The sequence below is a fragment of the Oryctolagus cuniculus genome, chromosome 17, assembly GCF_051225735.1.
Source record: "Oryctolagus cuniculus isolate XC-2025 breed Fujian yellow rabbit chromosome 17, ASM5122573v1, whole genome shotgun sequence".
Classification (NCBI taxonomy): Eukaryota; Metazoa; Chordata; class Mammalia; order Lagomorpha; family Leporidae; genus Oryctolagus; species Oryctolagus cuniculus.
This window is the reverse complement of record NC_142883.1, coordinates 66460213-66477748: the sequence shown is the minus strand read 5'-3', so window position 1 is coordinate 66477748 and position 17536 is coordinate 66460213. Positions and strand designations below refer to the sequence as shown.

At 52.9% G+C, this 17536-nt stretch overlaps 1 long non-coding RNA gene and 1 other non-coding gene across 2 annotated transcripts in view; one reads left to right on the top strand and one right to left on the bottom strand.

The window, feature by feature from the left end:
• The window catches only part of LOC100347036 (uncharacterized), an 876288-nt gene that overhangs the window by 626697 nt on the left and 232055 nt on the right, over nt 1-17536 (top strand). The window lies entirely within an intron of this gene.
• Nucleotides 8828-17536, bottom strand: part of LOC149121323 (uncharacterized) — a 42396-nt gene continuing 33687 nt past the window's right edge. The window contains exon 2 of the long non-coding RNA XR_016223730.1: nt 8828-9697. This is a non-coding gene — a long non-coding RNA (uncharacterized LOC149121323). The remainder of the gene's footprint in view (nt 9698-17536) is intronic.

Here is a 17536-nt window from a genome sequence, read left to right as displayed (position 1 = left end):
AATAAAAGGGGAGTTACGGTAGCCTCAGAAAAAAGAACCAGGAAAATATTGCAGAGGAAACTCTTCTGGATTGAGTGGCCGTGAATCAGAGGACCTACTGGGAGAACAAGGTCGCCCACCGCGCAGAAGCCGAGCCGCGGGACCGAGACGCGGAAGCCGAGCTGCGGGACCGAGCTGCGCAAGCCACAGGCTCTGCGCACCAGTGCTCGAAGGGGAGTGCATGCCACACAGACAACAGCGGGGAGACTTGGGACGTCCAGGGCTCCGAGTCCACACATCGGCGCTGGAAGGGGAGTGGACCTGCGTGGAGAGCGTGGGAGCCCACAGTTCGGGACACCAGCGGCAGACTCAACACACCAGCGCTGGAACGTGAGGTGAGCCAAACCTCAATAGCCCGAGACACCGGCAGGCAAGTGGAGAGAGGAGACTAGAGGGAACGACCCCGGGGGGGGGGAACTTCACCAGGCTAACTGGAAGAGAGAGAGAGGAAAAAAAAAAGGTGACTGGTATGAACACGGGTTTCTCTCTCTCCGCTCACCTCTCAAGGGCGAGCAAGACAAAGAGCAGGCACCATCTTGGACATACGTCATAAGCAGAGCGACCTCAGGTCTGTACCGGCCCTGAGCCTAGCAGAAAAACCTGACTCTGGGCGGGGCAAATTAACAGGAGATTAGGACCTAGTAAATTTGTGGTGCTACTGAACTGAGACTGTGAAAAAAGACGGTGGGGGAGAGAACTCACGGAATTCACATGAGCACTCTCCAGAGACGCTACAATTCCGTAACTTTGGCAACCCAGTGGGAGACTGAAGGGGAATTTGAGCCCACTCTGAGGGCCGAACAGATTCCCTGTGTGGTCCTTGGGAAAGAGCTTCTGATCTCTGGCTCCTGTGGGTATATCATTTGCCTGCTAACTACCTCCAACTTCGTTCAGCTGTGCAGAATAACTTCCCTTTTGAATCAAAAAAAAAAAGAAAGAGAGAGAGAGGGGTTTACCACGCCTAACCTGGGAGTGTCACCTTTGGCACACCAAACAGAGCTCTCAGGCCACAACCATCTCAAGTCCTAAGGTTCCATCAAAAACAGATAGTCCACTTAATCTAGAGTCATAGTATAACAAGAAAAAGCACCACAGTGAAGAAACCAAATATCTCCAATATGCCAAATAACAAACGCAAAAACCAAGGTAATAAAAACAAAGAAGTCACCATGAAGCCCTCAAATGAAAAAGACACCCCAATTCAAGATTATGAAGATGATGACATAGAAGAAATGCAAGAAGCAGATCTCAAAAAATTGATAAGAACATTAAGAAGTTCTCAAAAACAAATTCTTGAACTACAGAAATCCTTAATGGACAAGATAGAAAATCTCTCTCGTGAAAATGAAATATTAAGGAGGAATCAAAATGAAACGAAACAACTAGTACAACAGGAAACTGGGATAGTGACTGAAGTGAAGAATTCAATAGATCAAATGAAAAACACAATAGAGAGCCTTACAAACAGAATGGGTGAAGCAGAAGAGAGAATATCGGACTTAGAAGACAGAGAACAGGAAAGGATACAGTCAGACCAAAGAAAAGAAGAGGAAATTAGAAATCTAAAACATATTGTCGGGAATCTTCAGGATACTATTAAAAAACCCAACATTCGGGTTCTAGGAGTTCCTGAAGGCATGGAGAGGGAGAAAGGATTAGAAGGCCTTTTTAGTGAGATATTAGCAGAAAATTTCCCAGGTTTGGAGAAGGACAGAAAAATCCTAGTACAGGAAGCTCACAGAACCCCTAATAAACATGACCAAAAGAGATCCTCACCACGACACGTTGTAATTAAACTCTCCACAGTGAAACATAAAGAAAAGATCCTAAAAAGTGCAAGAGAGAAACGTCAGATTACTCTCAGAGGATCTCCAATCAGACTCACAGCTGACTTCTCATCAGAAACTCTACAAGCTAGGAGGGAATGGCGAGATATAGCCCAGGTACTAAGAGAGAAAAACTGCCAGCCCAGAATATTATATCCTGCAAAGCTATCATTTGTGAATAAAGGTGAAATAAAGACTTTTCATAGCAAACAGAAATTGAAAGAATTTGTTGCCACTCGTCCAGCCCTGCAAAAGATGCTTAAAGATGTGTTACACACAGAAACAAAGAAACATGGGCCGGCGCCGCGGCTCACTAGGCTAATCCTCCGCCTAGCAGCGCCGGCACACCGGGTTCTAGTCCCGGTCGGGGCGCCGGATTCTGTCCCGGTTGCCCCTCTTCCAGGCCAGCCCTCTGCTGTGGCCAGGGAGTGCAGTGGAGGATGGCCCAGGTGCTTGGGGCCTGCACCCCATGGGAGACCAGGAAAAGCACCTGGCTCCTGGCTCCTGCCATCGGATCAGCGCGGTGCGCCGGCCGCAGCGCGCCGGCCGTGGCGGCCATTGGAGGGTGAACCAACGGCAAAAGGAAGACCTTTCTCTCTGTCTCTCTCTCTCACTGTCCACTCTGCCTGTCAAAAAAATAAAAGAAATAAAAAAAAAAAAAAACAAAGAAACACAGTCATCAATATGAAAGAAGGTAAAGGAAGGAAACCAAGGAAGGAAAGCTCACAGCAAAAGATCACAGGGAATTCAAAGCATATATTAGAACTTATCTTTGGCAAATGGCAGGGCAAAGTTACCACTTATCATTAGTCACATTGAACGTGAATGGCCTGAACTGTCCAGTTAAAAGACACCGATTGGCTGATTGGGTTAAGGAACAAAACCCATCTATTTGCTGCTTACAAGAAACTCATCTTTCCAACAAAGATCCATACAGACTGAAAGTGAAAGGCTGGAAAAAGATATACCATGCCAACAGAAATGAAAAAAGAGCGGGCGTAGCCATCTTAATATCAGACACCATAAACTTTACCACAAAAACCGTTAAGAGAGACAAAGAGGGACACTACATAATGATTAAGGGATCAATTCAACAGGAAGATATAACAATTATCAATGTATATGCACCTAACTACAGGGCACCAGTTTATCTAAAAGATTTGTTAACGGACTTAAAGGGAGACTTAGACCCCAATACAATAGTACTGGGGGACTTCAATACTCCACTCTCAGAAATAGACAGATCAATAGGACAGAAGATCAACAAGGATACAGTAGATTTAAACGACACTATGGCCCAAATGGATCTAACAGATATATACAGAACTTTCAATCCTACAGCTAAAGATTTTACATTCTTCTCAGAAGTACATGGAACCTTCTCTAGGATTGACCACATACTAGGCCATAAAGCAAGTCTCAGCAAATTCAAAAGAATTAGAATCATACCATGCAGCTTCTCAGACCATAAAGGAATGAAGTTGGAAATTAGCAACTCAGGAATCCCTAGAGCATACGCAAACACATGGAGATTGAACAACATGCTCCTGAATGAACAATGGGTCATAGAAGAAATCAAAAGAGAAATCAGAAACTTTCTGGAAGTAAATGAGGATAACAGCACAACATACTAAAACTTATGGGACGCAGCAAAAGCAGTGTTAAGAGGAAAGTTTATATCAATAGGTGCCTACATCAAGAAATTGGAAAGGCACCAAATAGATGAGCTTTCAATTCACCTCAAGGATCTAGAAAACCTACAGCAAACCAGACCCAAATCTAGTAGGAGAAGAGAAATAATTAAACTCAGAGAAGAAATCAACAGGATTGAATCAAGAAAAACATTACAAAAAATCAGCCAAACGAGGAGCTGGTTTTTTGAAAAAATAAAAAAAATTGACACCCCATTGGCCCAACTAACTAAAAAAAGAAGAGAAAAGACCCAAATCAATAAAATCAGAGATGAAAAAGGAAACGTAACAACAGACACCACAAAAATAAAAAGAATCATCAGAAATTACTACAAGGACTTGTATGCCAGCAAACAGGGAAACCTATCAGAAATGGATAGATTCCTGGACACATGCAACCTACCTAAATTGAACCAGGAAGACATCGAAAACCTAAACAGACCCATAACTGAGACAGAAATTGAAACAGTAATAAAGGCCCTCCCAACAAAGAAAAGCCCAGGACCAGATGGATTAACTGCTGAATTCTACCAGACATTTAAAGAAGAACTAACTCCAATTTTTCTCAAACTATTCAGAACAATTGAAGAAGAGGGAATCCTCCCAAATTCTTTCTATGAAGCCAGCATCACCTTAATTCCTAAGCCGGAAAAAGATGCAGCACTGAAAGAGAATTACAGACCAATATCCCTGATGAACATAGATGCAAAAATCCTCAATAAAATTCTCGCCAATAGAATGCAACAACACATCAGAAAGATCATCCACCCAGACCAAGTGGGATTTATCCCTGGTATGCAGGGATGGTTTAATGTGCGCAAGACAATCAATGTGATACACCACATTAACAGACTGCAGAAGAAAAACCATATGATTATCTCAATAGATGCCGAGAAAGCATTTGATAAAATACAACACCCGTTCATGATGAAAACTCTAAGCAAACTGGGTTTGGAAGGAACATTCCTCAATACAATCAAAGCAATCTATGAAAAACCCACAGCCAACATCCTATTGAATGGAGAAAAGTTGGAAGCATTTCCACTGAGATCTGGTACCAGACAGGGATGTCCACTCTCACCACTGCTATTCAATATAGTTCTGGAGGTTCTAGCCAGAGCTATTAGGCAAGAAAAAGAAATTAAAGGGATACAAATTGGGAAGGAAGAACTCAAACTATCCCTCTTTGCAGATGACATGATTCTTTATTTAGGGGACCCAAAGAACTCTACTAAGAGACTATTGGAACTCATAGAAGATTTTGGCAAAGTAGCAGGGTATAAAATCAATGCACAAAAATCAACAGCCTTTGTATACACAGACAATGCCATGGCTGAGGAAGAACTTCTAAGATCAATCCCATTCACAATAGCTACAAAAACAATCAAATACCTTGGAATAAACTTAACCAAGGATGTTAAAGATCTCTACGATGAAAATTACAAAACCTTAAAGAAAGAAATAGAAGAGGATACCAAGAAATGGAAAAATCTTCCATGCTCATGGATTGGAAGAATCAATATCATCAAAATGTCCATTCTCCCAAAAGCAATTTATAAATTCAATGCAATACCAATGAAGATACCGAAGACCTTCTTCTCAGATCTGGAAAAATTGGTGCTGAAATTTATATGGAGGCACAAGAGACCTCGAATAGCTAAAGCAATCTTGTACAACAAAAACAAAGCCGGAGGCATCACAATACCAGATTTCAGGACATACTACAGGGCAGTTGTAATCAAAACAGCATGGTACTGGTACAGAAACAGATGGATAGACCAATGGAACAGAATTGAAACACCAGAAATCAACCCAAACATCTACAGCCAACTTATATTTGATCAAGGATCTAAAACCAATTCCTGGAGCAAGGACAGTCTGTTCAATAAATGGTGCTGGGAAAATTGGATTTCCACGTGCAGAAGCATGAAGCAAGACCCCTACCTTACGCCTTACACAAAAATCCACTCAACATGGATTAAAGACCTAAATCTACGACCTGACACCTTCAAGTTACTAGAGAACATTGGAGAAACCCTTCAAGATATTGGCACAGGCAAAGAGTTTCTGGAAAAGACCTGGGAGGCACAGGCAGTCAAAGTCAAAATTAACTATTGGGATTGCATCAAATTGAGAAGTTTCTGTACTGCAAAAGAAACAGTCAGGAGAGTGAAGAGACAACCGTCAGAATGGGAAAAAATATTTGCAAACTATGCAACAGACAAAGGGTTAATAACCAGAATCTACAAAGAGATCAAGAAACTCCACAACATCAAAACAAAGAACCCACTTAAGAGATGGGCCAAGGACCTCAATAGACATTTTCCAAAAGAGGAAACCCAAATGGCCAACAGGCACATGAAAAAATGTTCAAGGTCATTAGCAATCAGGGAAATGCAAATCAAAACCACAATGAGGTTTCACCTCACCCCGGTTAGAATGGCTCACATACAGAAATCTACCAACAACAGATGCTGGCGAGGATGTGGGGAAAAAGGGACACTAACCCACTGTTGGTGGGAATGCAAACTGGTCAAGCCACTATGGAAGTCAGTCTGGAGATTCCTCAGAAACCTAAATATAACCCTACCGTTCGACCCAGCCATCCCACTCCTTGGAATTTACCCAAAGGAATTTAAATTGGCAAACAAAAAAGCGGTCTGCAGCCTAATGTTTATTGCAGCTGAATTCACAATAGCTAAGACCTGGAACCGACCTAAATGCCCATCAACGGTAGACTGGATAAAGAAATTATGGGATATGTACTCTTTAGAATACTATACCGCAGTAAGAAACAACGAAATCCAGTCATTTGCAACAAAATGGAGGAATCTGGAACACATCATGCTGAGTGAAATAAGCCAGTCCCAAAGGGACAAATACCATATGTTCTCCCTGATCGGTGACAACTGACTGAACACCAAAAAGGAAACCTCCTGAAGTGAAATGGACACTATGGGAAACGGTGACTTGATCAGCATAGCCCTGACTGTTAATGAACAACTTAATACATTATCCCTCTTAGTAGTTTTTTGTCTGTTCTACTTAATATGACTGGTTTAATTCTGTAATTAATACACAGTTATTCTTAAGTGTTAAAAATTAACTGAAATGTGATCCCTGTTAAACATAAGAGTGGGAATAAGAGAGGGAAGAGATGTATAATTTGGGACATGCTCAAGCTGACTTGCCCCAAATGATAGAGTTAAAAACATACCGGGGGATTCCAATTCAATCCCATCAAGGTGGCATGTACCAATGCCATCTCACTATTCCAAGTGATCAATTTCAGTTCACAATTGATCATAATGAAAGGACTAAGAGTCAAAGGGAGCACATAAACAAGTCTAGTACCTGCTAACACTAACCGATGGAATAAATAAAGGGGAGAGTGATCCAACATGGGAAGTGAGATACTCAGCAGACTCATAGAATGGCAGATGTCCTAAATAGCACTCTGGCCTCAGAATCAGCCCTAAAGGCATTCGGATCTGGCTGAAAAGCCCATGAGAGTATTTCAGGCATGGAAAGCCAAGACACTCTGGCAAAAGATCTCTGCGAGTGAGATCCCAGTGGAAAGAACAGGTCTTCAAAGAAGGAGGTACCTTTCTCTGAAGGGAGGAGAGAACCTCCACTTTGACTATGACCTTGTCTAAACAAGATAAGAATCGGAGAACTCAGAGGGCTTCCATAGCCTTGGAAACTCATGACTGGAGCATAGGGAGACTACTGATGCCACAGACAGGAGTGTCAATTTATAAAGTCAACAACAGGAGTCACTGTGCACTTACTCCTAATGTAGGATCTCTGTCCTTAATGTGCTGTGTATTGAGATTTAATGCTATAACGAGTACTCAAACAATATATTTTACTTTGTGTTTCTATGGGGGTGCAAACTGTTGAAATCTTTACTTAATGTATACTAAACTGATCCTCTGTAAAAAAAAAAGAAATTATCAACTCCCAACTTGACTCTCACTGGGATTAAACATGACAATAGGTCTGATCTGATTTCATCATCATTTAAAAAAAATCATCTATTATTTTTCACTTTATGTTTCTGTGTGGGAGCAAACTGTTGAAATCCTTACTTAATGTATACTAAGCTGATCTTCTGTATATTAAGATAATCAAAAATGAATCTTGATGTGAATGGAAGGGGAGAGGGAGTGGGAAAGGGGAGGGTAGTGGGTGGGAGGGACGGTATGTGGGGGAAGCCATTGTAATCCATAAATTGTACTTTGGAAATTTATATTCATTAAATAAAAGTTAAAAAAAGGAAACACAGGGAAAAGTAACACTAATGTTCAGTTTCAGGTAGTAAAACAAGTCTTTACAGAGAATATAGTCTACTCAAGATGCTAGAAAAAATTTTTTGTAAAACTCAGGAGTAAAATTTGACCAGAGATAATAATCACCTACATTTTGGAAATCAAATTCCCACAGCACAAATATAAATTTTCCAAATCTAATATAACAAATATAAAATAGAAAAACTCTAAATTAAACTAAGCAAATTGAATCACAATTTAAAAACTACCAACCAATAAAAAGTTACAGAAACAAAATTTAAGTTATAGAAATACAAAATATTCCAAACATTTAAGAAAAAAAATAAAAAACAGACACACTTATATTTTCCAGACATGCCAAGGTAGAAATAAGCACAGAATATTTTCACATTTTTTAGAAAGCCAGCATTACATTGATTATAATGCAAATTGATCAGAACTTGAAATATGAATTAGGTATAAGCCTGTCTTTTAAAAACACATGCATATCTCTTTGGTAGTTTTATAATAAATGAAATACATATGAAAATAAAATCAATAACAAGTGAGATAGAAGAAAAATGCAAGAGGTGGTAACATTTTGAACAAGACATGTAGATTGTCCAGGTAGTTGAAAATTTCAAGAAAATCACATGACCATTTAGATTGAATGTTGAAAAGCATTTAAAAAATCAGCATGTAATTAAAAAAAAAACTTACTATTTTTTTTTAGTAAAAATAAACTGTGGCTTCCTTACTCTGATCAAGGTTGTTTAAAAGGATCCTACAACAAACAACACAATTAATACGGGATCATTGACAGATTTCTCCCTTTAGAAACCTAAACCAGCTGACTCCACTGTCTCCAAATTCATCTTTTTTTTTTATTCCATCCTCATTTATTCCAAATAGAATTAATATATGAAATTCACATATGCACTTGTCTGCATTAGCATGCAGTTAGTGAACCTAATAATCCTCAATTCCAGGCTGTGGTACATTTCTTTCTTTCTTTCTTTTTTTTTTTTTTTTTTTTTTTTTGTCTCCAGCTTCTTACTGGAGGAGTAGTCGGGGGAGGAGGAAAAAGAACAATAGGAAAAAATAAGGTGTAAAGATCAATTTCTAAGCAATAAAAGCTCAGTATATTGGAGATCTTTATTTAGAGAGAATCCATAACATCAAAAAACAAAAACTGATAAATGAATTGAACGAGCTTTCAGGAAAGATCAATATCTTTAAAATCCACTAGATTACCAAGCACCGGCAAGAAACAAATAGAAGATATTAAAGTTCAGTAGGCAGAGTGGAAAACATATATTGACAGGAGGGAAAAAAAGGATTCAATTATGTGATGCCTTTAAGCATTCTTCAAATCAATATTAAAACATGATACAAACGGCCCAACCGAAAAATGAGCAGAAATACAAAGCGAAAGCCCCTAAGCCAAGAAGCAGAATTTTAACTCACCTGAAGCAGGTGACCGCCAACTGCAGCCAGGATCCGCCTGCGAGAAGCATGGGGCGACCCCGGGGGCGACCCCAGCGGGTGGCAGGTGCACCGCGGGGAGAGGAGCCCAGGAGCAGGGCAGGGGGCCGCTTCCCACCTCTCCTGATTCACACCAAGCACAGACCAGTTAGGGAGCCACGCCTTGGAGGATGCTGATTGGCTGAGTCTTTTGTGACGCTGTGTGCGCCCCTGTCCAATCAGGCTCGGTGATGTCATCACGCGGGATCTTGACGTCACAGTGGTCTTAGAGTTCCTAGGCAGAGCGAGGTCCTAGGAGATGGCCGCGCTGCTGCGAAGCTAAAGAGCCGAGCCGGGGTCTGCGCTCTCCACCTTCACAAGCTGGGAGTCGCCAGGTACCTAGAAGCTGACAACCGCGACATGGTGAGTGTGTGGGCCCGAGGGTCCCCACAGGGGGGAAGCGGAACCAGTGGAAGCTGCCTGGGACCCCGGACCCCTTCCCTGGCACCCGGGACCCCCGACGCCCGGCCATACCAGGACACCCGGGACCCCCGACGCCCCGCCTCTTCCCTGGTACCTGGGACCCTTGACGCCCGGTCCCTCCCTGGCACCCAAGAACCCCGACCCGTTCCCTGGTACCCGAGACCCCCGACATCCGGCCTCCTCCCTGGCACCACGGATCCCCAGAGCCCGGCCCCTTCCCCGATCCCCAGACGCCCAGCCCCTCCCTGGCACCTGAGACCCCCGACCCCTTCCCTGGCACCCGTGACCCCCGATGCCCGGCCCCTCCCTGTCACTCAGGATCCCAGACACCCGTCCCCTTCGCTGTTACCTGGGACCTCCTACCCACTCCCTGGCACCCATGACCCCAGACACCCCGCCTCTTCCCGACGTCCAGTATCTCCCTGGCTCCCACTGCCCGGACGCCCGGCCTCTTCCCTGACAAACGGGACCCTGGACACCCGACCCTCCCTGGCACCAGGGACCCTGAAGCCCAGCCCCTCCCTTGCACCAGGATTCCATGACGCCCAGCCTCCATCCTTGCACCCAGGACCCTGACGCCCAGCCCCTCGCTGGCACCCATGACCCCCGACGCCCAGCCTCTTTTTGGGCACCCTGGACCCCAGATACCCAGCCCCTTCCCTGGTACCCGGGACCCAAATTACCCGGCTCCCTATTGGGTCCCGGGATCCCTGACACATGGACCCCCTCCTTGAAACCCGTGACCCCAGAAGCCCGACCCCTCCCTGGCACCCAGGACCCCCAACCCCCTCCCTGGCACCCGTGGCCGCGATGCCCGGCCCCTCCCTGTCTCTCAGGACCCCAGATGCCCAGCCCCCTCCCTGGCAACCGAGATGCCTGACCACTTCCCTGTCACTGGGACCCCTGACGCCCGGCCCCTCTCTGGCACCCAAACCTCAATGCCCGACACCTCCCTGGCACCCAGGACACCCAGGCACCTGGGACCCTCGATGCCCGGCCATACCAGGACACCCAGGACCCATGACACCCAGCCTTTCCCTGGCACCTGGGACTGTCGACGCCCAGTCCCTCCCTGGCACCCGAGAACCACGACCCGTTCCCTGGTACCCATGACCCCCAATGTCTGGGCCCTCCCTGGCACCCTGGACCCCTGACGCCCAGCCCTTTCCCTGGCATCTGGGACTGTCGACGCCCGGTCCCTCCCTGGCACCTGAGAACCCCGACCTGTTCCCTGGTACCCGTGACCCCTGATGTCCGGGCCCTCCCTGGCACCTCGGATCCCCAGAGCCCAGTCCCTTCCCTGATGCCCTGCCCCTCCCTGGCACCCGTGACCCCCAACGCCCGGCCCCTCCCTGGCACCCTGGACTCCTGACACCCAACCCCTTCCCTGGCACCTGAGACCCAAATCGCCTGGCTTCCATCTGGACCCAGGGATCCCTTTCACCTGGACCTCTCCTTGAAACTCATGAACCCCGACGTCCAGCCGCCTCCGTGGCACCCGTGACACCCGACGTCCGGCCCTCCCTGGCACCCGGACCCCTGAAGCCCGACCCCTTCCTGGCACCTGGGACCCCCCAACCCCCTCCCAGGCACTCATGACTCCTGATGCCAGGCCCCTCCCTGTCTCTCGGGACCCTAGACGCCCGGCCCCTCCATGGCACCCGGGATACCTAATGTCTGACCCCTCCCTGGCACCCAGGACTCCTGACCCCCTCCCTGGCACCCGTGAACCCTGATGCCCACCCCCTCCCTGTCAATGGGACCGCAGAAGCCCGGCCCCTTTATGGTACCTGGAACCCCTGATGCCTGGCCCCTCCCCTGGTACCCCGGACACCAGACTCCAGTCCCCTTTCCAGGTACCTGGGACTCCCATCGCCCAGCTCCCTCTGGGCCCCGTGACACCTGAAAACTTCCCTGACACCCGTTACCCGCAATGTCCAGCCCCCTCCCTGGCACCCGTGACCCCTGACACCTGCCCCCCTCCTTGACACCCGGGAACCCTGAAGCCTGGCCTCCCCCAAGGCACACTAGAATCCCAACTCCCAGCCCCTTCCCTAGTACCCGGGACCCCCATTGCCCAGCTCCCTGTTGGGCCCCAGGATCCCTGATGCATGGACCCCTCCTTGAAACCCGTGACCCCCAAAGCCCAGCTGTCCCTGGCACCCAGACCCCTGACGCCCGACCCCTCCCTGGCACCCGGGACCCCCAACCCCCTCCCTGGCACCAGTGACCCACGATGCCCGGCCCCTCCCTGTCTCTCAGGACAGCAGACGCCCAGCCCTCTCCCTGGACCCGGAACATTGACTCCCGGCCTCTTCCCTGGTACCCGGGACCCATGACACCTTCCCTGACACGCGGTACCCCTGACGCCCAGCCCCCTCCCTGGCACACAGCACCCTCAACGCCCAGCCCCTCCCTGGCACACAGCACCCTCAACGCCCGGCCCCTCCCTGGCACCAGGGACCCCTGACACCCAGCCCCTCCCTGGCACCCAGGACCCCTATTGCCTGGCTCCCTCCTGGGCTCCAGGATCCCCAACACCTGGCCCTCCTTGACACCAAGGACCCCTGACGCATGGCCTGACCCCCGAAGCCCGGCCCCTCCCTGTTACTTGGGACCACCAACACCCGGCCCCCTCCCTGACACCCGTGACCCCCTATGTCCGGCCCCCTTCCTAGCACCCAGGGCTCCCGCTGCCCGGCCCCTTCCCTGTCACTCAGGACCCCCGAGGTTTGGCCCCCTCCCTGGCACCCAGACCCTGACACCCAGCCCCTCCCAGGCACCTGGGACCCTCGAACCCCTCGTTGGCACCCGTGGCCCCAGACATCTGGCCCATTCCCTGACACCCTAGATGTTGACGCCCTGCCTCTTCCCTGGCACCCGGGACCCTCAATGCCCAGCCCATCCCTGGCACCCAGGACCCCTGACGCCCAAACGCTACCTAGCATCCAGGACCCCCGATGTCCGGTGCCCTCTCTGGCACCCCTGATCCCCGGCGCCCAGCTCCTTCCCTGATGCCTGGCTCCTTCCCTGGAACCCAGGACCCCCATCGCCCAGCCCCCTCCATGTCTCCAAACCCCTGATGCCTGGCCTCCTCCCTTGCACCCTGGACCCCTGATGCCTGGCGCCTTCCCTGGCACCAAAGAACCTCGACACCCATCCCCTCCCTGGCACCAGGGACCACTGACGCCTGTCCGCTCCCTGACACCTGGGACCCCCGACCCCTTCCTAGCACCTGGGACCCACGTTTCCCGGCCCCCTCACTGGCACTCACAAACACTGGGCCCAGAACCTTCCCTGGCACCCAGGACTCCGACGCCTGGCCCCTCCCTGGCACCCGGGACACCCAACCCCTTCCCTGACACCCAAGACACCTGATGTCCAGCCCCCTCCCTGGCACCCAGGACTCTCAACAGCCGGCCCCCTCCCTGACACCCAGGAACCCTGCCGTCGGGCCCCTTCTGTGGCACCCAGGACCCATGAGGCTCGGCCACCTCCCTAGCACCCAGGACTCCCACCACCCGGCCCCTTCCATGCAACCAGGACCCCGATGCCGGGTGCCTCCCTGGCACCAGGGCCAGTGACCCCCTCCCTGGCACCCATGACTTCGAAGTCTGGCCACCACCTTGTCTCCTGTGACCCCCGAAGTCTGGACCCCTCCCTGGAACTCCAGACCCCCAACGCCCAGCCCATTCCCCAACGCCCAACCCATTCCCTGGTACCCGGGACCCACACCATCCGGCCCCTTACCGGGCACCCAGGACTCCTGACGCCCGACCCCTCACTGTCACTGGGGACCCCAGACGCCAGGCCCCCTTACTGGCACTGGGGACCGTGATGTCCAGCCCCTTCCCTGGCACCCAGGACCCTTGACACCAGGCCCTCCCTAGCACCTGTGACTCCTGATGCCTAGCCCTCCATGTCACTTGAGACCCCCGACTTCCGGCCCCTTCCCAGGCACCTAGGATCACTGACACCCGGCCCCTTCCCTGAAACCCAGCCCTTCCCTGGTACCTGGGACCCCCATCGTCTGGCCCTCTCCCTGTCTCAGGGGACCCCAGAAGCCCAGGCCCCTCCTGGGCATCCGGGACAACCGACATCCAGCCCTTCCCTGTCACTTGGGACCCCAGACGCCAGGCCCCCTCCCTGTTACCCGGGACACTTGACTCCCTCCCTGCTTCCTGGGATGCCCGACCCCCTCTTGGTGCTCATGACCCCGGACGCCCAGCCCCTTCCCTGACACCCAGCATCTCCCTGGAACCCAAGAATCTGATGCCAGGCCTCTTCCCTGGCAACTGGGACCCTCAACGCGAGGCCCCTCCCTGGCACCTGGGACCCTGACACCCGGCCTCTTCTCTGGCACCTGGGACCCTTGACACCAAACCCTACCTGGCACCCAGGACCCCTGATGCTTGGCCCCTCCCTGGCACCTGGAACCCCTGATGCCCAAACCCTCCCTGTCACCCGAGACCCCCGACCCCCTCCCTGGCATCCATGACCTCCAATGCCCAGCCCCTTCCCTGGTGCCCAGGACCCAAGTCACCTGGCTCCCTCCTGGGACCAGGGATCCTTGATGCCTGGACTCCTCCTTGAAACACGTGAACCCCAATGCCCAGCTATCCCTGGCACCCAGACCTGATTCCCGACCCCTCCCTGGCACCTGGGACCCCCAACCCCCTCCCTGTCACCCGTGGCCCCAATGCCAGTCCCTGTCACCCGTGGCCCCAATGCCAGTCCCCTCCCTGTCTCTCAGGACCCCAGATGCCCAGCCCCCTCCCCGGAAACTGAGATGCCTGACCACTTCCCTGTCACCAGGACCCCTGACATCTGGCCACTCTGGCACCTGGACCTCAATGCCCGACACCTCCCTGGCACCCAGGACCCCCAACAACCTCCCTGGCTCCCAGGACCCCCGACTCCTGGCCCCTCCCTGTCACTTGGGACCCCAGACGCTCAACCCCCTCACTGACACTCAGAACCTCCGACACCATCCCTGGTACCCAGGACCCCCAACGCCTGGCCCCCTCCCTGGCACCAAGAACCCTCAATGCCCGACCCCTCCCTGGCACCCGGAACCTCTGACCCCTTCCCTGGCACCAGGGACCCCTGACACCCAACCCTCCCTGGTACCCAGGACCCCTGATGCCCAGTCCCTTCCTTGGCACCTTGGACCCCCATCGCCTGGCTCCCTACTGGGACCCAGAATCCACAATGGCTGGCCTCTCCTTTCACCCAGGGCCCCTGACACCTGGCCTCCTCCCCGATGTCCGGCCACTTCCATGGCACCCGTGAACCCTGGCGCCTGGCCCCCTCCTTCTCACCCAGGAACCCTGACACTCAGCCTCCTCCGGCACCCTGGATCCCCAACGCCCAGCCCCTTCCCTGGTACCTGGGACCCCCATCGCCCAGCTCCCAACTGGGCCCCAGGATTCCTGACGCCTGGCCCCTCCTTGACACCCATGACCGCTGAGGCTGGCCCCCTCCCTGGCACCCAGGATACTCGGCGACTGGCCCTTCCCTGGCACCCAGGACCCCTGACACCCGGCCCCTCCCTGGCACCTTGGACCCCCGACGCCTTGCCCCTCCTTGTCACTTGGGACCGCAGATGCTCGGCCCCCTCCCTGGCACCCATGACTCCCTATGTCCGGCCCCCTTCCTGGCACCCAGGGACCCTGCCGCCCGGCTCCTTCCACAGCACCCAGGACCCCCGAGGCCCAGTTGCTTTCTTGGCACCCAGGATTCCCACCGCCTGGACCCTTCCCTGGTACCCAGGACCCCCAATGCCCGGCCCCCTTTCTGCACCCGGTACCCCAACGCCCAGCACCTCCCTGGCACCCGAGACCCCCGACCCCCTCCCTGGAACCCATGACCCCCAAGACCCGGCCCCCTCCCTGCACCCGGAAGCCTGAATTCCAGCCCTATCCCTGGCAACCTGGACGTTGACACCCAGCCCCATTCCTGGCACCCATGACCCCTGACACCTGGCCCCTCCTTGACACCCGGGAACCCTGACGCCCGGCCTCCCCCCAGGCACACTGGAACCCCAATGCCCAGCCTCTTCCCTGGTACCCGGGACCCCCATCGCCCAGCTACCTATTGGTCCCTAGGATCCCTGACGCGTGGACCCCTCCTTGAAACCTGTGACCCCCAAAGCCCTGCCGTCCCTGGCACCCGGACCCCTGACGCCCGACCCCTTCCTGGCACCCGATACCTCCAACCCCCTCCCTGGCACCCGTGAACCATGATGCCCAGCCCCTCCCTGTTTCTCAGGACCCCTGACGCCCAGCCCTCTCCCTGGCACCCGGAACATCGACTCCCGGCCTCTTCCCTGGTACCTGTGACAAATGACCCCTTCCCTGACATGCAGAACACCCGATGCCCGGCCCCTCCCTTGCACCCAGGACCCTGATGCCAGGCTCCTTTCCTGGTACCCGGGACCCCTATCACCTGGCTCCCTCCTGGGCTCCAGGATACCCAACGCCTGGCCCCTGTTGACACCAAGGACCCCTGAGGAACGGCCTCCTCCCTGGCACCCTGATGTCCAGCCCCATTCCTGGCACCATGGACATTGAAACCCAGCCTCTTCCTGGGCACCAGGGACCCTCAACACCCTCCCTGGCACTCGTGACCCTGCCGCCATCCCTCCCTGTCATTCGAGATCCCCGACATCTGGCACCCCTGCTCCCCAATGCCTGGCCCCTTCCCCGACGCCCAGCCCTTTCCCTGGTACCTGGGACCCCCATCGCCCGGCCCCTCACTGTCTCTCAGGACCCCAGAAGCCCAGGCCCCTCATGGGCACCTGGGACCCCCATCGCCCGGCACCTCCCTGTCACTCGGAATCCCTGACGGCCAGTCTCCTCCCTTGCAGCTGGGACCCCTGATGCCAAGCCCCTTCCTTGGCACACAGGACCCTCGACACCCATCCCCTCCCTGGCACTCTGGACCCCTGATGCCCGGCCCCTCCCTGGAACCCAGGAAACTTGATGCCTGACCCCTACCTGTCACCCGGGACCCCCGACCCTCTCCCTGGCACTGTGACCCCTGACTCCCCTCCCCTCCCTGTCACACGGAACCCCAGATGCCCGGCCTCCTCCCTGGCACCCTGAATCCCCGATGCCCACCCGCTTCCTTGGTACCCAGGACTCAAATCGCCTGGCTCCCTCCTGGGCCCAGAGATCCCTGACGCCTGGACCCCTCCTTGAAACCCGTGACCCCCGACATCCGGCCTCCTCCAAGGCACCCGGGATCCCTGATGCCTGACCGCTACCTTGCACCCGGGACCCCCCAAACCCCTCCCTGGCACCCGTGACTCCCAACACCTGGCCCCCTCCCTGGCACCCCTGCTCCCCAATGCCTGGCCCTTTCCCCGATGCCCAGCCCCTTCCCTGGTACCTGGGACCCCCATCGCCTAGCCCCCTCACTGTCTCTCAGGACTCCAGAGCCCAGGCCTCTCCTGGGCACCTGGGACCCCCATCGCCCGGCCCCCTCCCTGTCACTCGGGACCTCTGATGCCCAGTCTCCTCCTTTGCACCTGGGACCCCTGATGCCCAGCCCCTTCCCTGGCACCCAGGACTCTCGACACTCATCTCCTCCCTGGCACCCAGGACCCCTTATGCCCGTCCCCTCCCTAGCACCCAGGACCCTCAATGCCTGACCCCTCCCTGGCACCCGAGACCCCTGGCCCCCTCCCTGGCACCCATTTCCCCGGACACCCAGCCCCTCCCTGTCATTCGGGACCCCAGACACCCGGCCCCCTCCCTGT